This window comes from Adiantum capillus-veneris, chromosome 22 (genome assembly GCF_014529385.1).
Source record: "Adiantum capillus-veneris isolate H3 chromosome 22, ASM1452938v2, whole genome shotgun sequence".
Lineage (NCBI taxonomy): Eukaryota > Viridiplantae > Streptophyta > Polypodiopsida > Polypodiales > Pteridaceae > Adiantum > Adiantum capillus-veneris.
The window spans coordinates 49,442,160-49,445,734 of record NC_140952.1 but is presented as its reverse complement, the minus strand read 5'-3'; the positions used below and the strand labels follow the sequence as shown (position 1 = coordinate 49,445,734).

At 41.6% G+C, this 3,575-nt stretch overlaps 1 pseudogene; it reads left to right on the top strand.

The window, feature by feature from the left end:
• The first annotated feature begins 1,669 nt into the window (after positions 1 to 1,669).
• On the top strand, positions 1,670 to 3,007 carry LOC147429321 (EID1-like F-box protein 2 pseudogene; annotated as a pseudogene).
• Positions 3,008 to 3,575: the final 568 nt, after the last annotated feature.

Here is a 3,575-nt window from a genome sequence, read left to right as displayed (position 1 = left end):
ACCTCTTTTTATGGTGTCAGCATGGATTTGGAGACCAATTTCCAAGTCTCCATAAAAGTAAGTTCACCAAGGAAATGAGACTCATCTTTTCTAACTGTTGCGTATGAGATGATCGCCTCCTCGAACATCTTGTGCTCGACATAACCTATTATGAGAGAATTACATGGAGAGCATGGATCTGGAGACCAATTTCTAAGTCCTTAGTGAGAGTGCAAGCTATGAATAGCGCCATAAAAGTAAGTTCACTAAGGAAATGAAACTCATCTTTTCTCATTGTTGCGTATGAGATGAGCGCCTCCTAGAACATCTTGTTCTCGACATAACCTATTATGAGAGAATTACATGGAGAGTCATAACCGGATGCCGACTTATTGGAAATCCTCAGCCTCATGATTTTTCCTGGTCATGTACGGGTTGGCGTCTCTCTTTTGCAAAAGTGCAAGACTCTGCTGAGTATTGGCCCAAAACAACCCCTTTTCCCATATGGCTAACATCCGCAATGGATGAAGGCGGCGTCTGAAGGATCTTGCTCTCAATGTATTAATCTCTGATGGTGCCGTGATTCGCAAATCTGCATCCATGAAACAGTATGAACATGACCATAATCATCATCCTCACAAGAGAGGTTTTTGGGCAGGAATAATTTGAAGTTTGTCTCTCCAACAAGCCGCATGGTGAGTGAAATAATGTGTGCGTAGCAGCTTCTCGGGGCAATGCAGAACTTCTGAAAGGACTTGCAGAAGAAGTGTAAGTGCAAAAGATCCTGTAAAGAAAGGGTTTCATTTCCACAGCAGAAACCATTCTTTTGGGGTTTTGCTCATGATTTGATGCAAACTGCTTTGTTTAGGGTTTCTGAGGATTCATGAATCGTTTGTGGATTCATGTTGCTATAACAAATTATCTTTTTTGGGTTTTTTGAAGCGTGATATATGATGCAAAATGTTTAATGGTGCAAAATGCTTTTGTTTAGGAGTATAATTGTGGTTTTTCTATGCTACGAACATTTGCGAAGTATGTTTTGTAGGTTTAACTATTTTAGGTACAAATCTACTGATGGATTACTGGTGGGCTTAAGATACTTTGTTGTAATTCATGATGAATGTGCCATAAATGACTCAGAACTTGCTTGTTAAGGTCTATGCAGTGAGCTATAGCTATTGAATCTATGTTTTTGTACGGAGCCTGCATGTGTCATCGACTTGTTTATTGAGCCTCCATCTGCTATAGTATAAAGTGTGGATGTAGACTTGGTGTTTCTGTGGAGTTCTTTCCAGGCAGAGCACTTAAAGGATATTTTCTTGTTGTTGCAGGTATCTATATTTTAGTGTAAACCGATATGTGGGAGTTTCCGTGAATTGTAGCAGCCATGGCGGAACAAAGGTTAAGATAGTTGAGGTGTTTTGGCTCTAACAGAATTTCTTCTGTCAGAATTGACCCTTATTTTATACCTTTTGAGGATTGGCATCAGAATTCAGCATCTTTGGTTATTGCATTTGGCATTGCTGCCAATGGGAGGTTTGAGCACTTTGGTACCCTAGCTTGCCTTGTGTACATGACATTGTACACCAAAAGTTGGTGCTTCATCGATAAAACTGCAGGCAGTTTTTTGATGCAGTTTTTTGCATCAAAAGGTTGGAAGTTTATACACTAGAATCGTTAGCCAGCAGAATTCAAACTTTGTGTTGTATGAAAAATGGTGGAGGATGTAGTGCCTATGCCGTGTCTGGCGCAAAGAGGAGAGGAGCATAATATCGCAGAAATAATCCAAGATTTTTTAGTGGATAAGGCCCCTAATGCTGTTTATCACTGCAATGGAGGTAATAAGAAGACCTACACAGAGGCCCCTGTGATAGATAATCGCATTGGCTGCAGCAATGGTAAAGCGTCTGCAGGTTTGAAGAGGGTTCGCTTGGAAGGTTGTTACACAGATCTGTGTGATGAACGTGTGCTTTCATTAGTTGCTAAACATGCCAATTGGAACCCTTTTTCCATCTGTTTGTTGTCATGTTTATGCAAGAAGACCAGGGCGATTTCAGATCGCCATCTTTGGCGCGAGTTCTGTCGATCTCGTGCGCCGAAGATGGTGTCTGACCTTCTTGTTGGCGCCAAAAACAGGCAGATTGATGGTGGATGGCGGGCGCTTGGTAAGCTTTTTGTTTATTGTGCTGGCTGCTTACAATCGGCTTTATCCTCCAACCACCCAATGCAGGCAGTTGCCGGTCATTCTGTGCGCGAGACCAGATTTTCGCGCACATCAGGTCATTTTTTTCTGATACCAAAGTGTCGAAGTGATATTCTGTATGTGTCTGATCCATGTGAACATGCTAATACTCCAGAGGACGTCGGTTTGTTCCGAGGAGTATTCAGCAGCTTTGACAAATCTGAAACCAAGAAGCTTCTCATTATAAAGAGAGTGCCCATAAGCGAGCGGGAGTACTGTCCGTATTGCAAAGTAGGGGTATGGAACATGAAGCGTGCGCAGATGATTCCCAAGAGTGCAAGTACAAGGTTGGCTGCTTACAATGAAACAATAGACTATTCTGTTTGCATGAATGGTCATGTGATAGGCGGATGCGCGTTGCTACACCTCACGGAATCAGAAGAATCTGACGAGGATAAGTAGAAGCTTCTCGATTCTGCCCTTTTCTAAGCTATTGGTTTTTTTCTTGTTCTTTCCATATACTACACTAACTACATAGTATCGTTTTTGTTTTCTGCTTGTTTGCTTCATTGTTGTTGCCTTGCCTCTTCTTCTCTCTATCAACATATTTTTTTGATACTGTGGAATGATGGGGGTATTGAGCTACAGAAGCAGCCTTGTGTTGTGTATATGGCATGTGGGGTCTTCTTGGCATTTGCACAACATGCTCTTCGACTATCTTGAGAGACCTGCCCTTTTGTACTTCAGTTAGAAGTACCACCTTGGGAAATTGACCGTGCATGACACATTTAATGTATGATATCATGACTCTGCATTCTGTTGTTTATGAAACAATCTCTTTTGCCGTCTGTGAAGAGCATTGTCTATCGTTCTACTGCATGTTTGGTGTATTGGCTGAGAACAAGATGGTTTGTATGACTATGCGCCACACCTCTTTATGTTTGGCTTAGAGCTTGGTCAGTGTGGTCAATGATTGCTGGAAGAACATCAATTTCTCAAGAAGAATGGATGTATTTGGCCCAAGGTTTTGGGTTCAACCCGGTGCCGGTGTAACCAGAATGACGTATCATACATATGTAAAAACTTGCCCACGCTCTTGTAGATGGTTACATATACACATCATGTTGTAGAGTTAGGGTGGATTATGAAGACTACCATTCATGGTGTTAACAACTTAACATGCCATTGACGAAGTTAATTACATAATAGAGATAGAGTAGAATGTAGGTGCAAAACTAGATTGATTGATTTAACCTAAAAGTGTGTACAAAAGGTTCATTATATAGAGCTGGCTTAGACATCTCATTTGGCATCACTGATGACACCATACAAAGGCTCCAAACCAGCCCGTGCAAGTTGCAAACTCGTGGGTGACCTCTCAGGCCACTTTTAAGAGTCCATTAACTAACTCTAG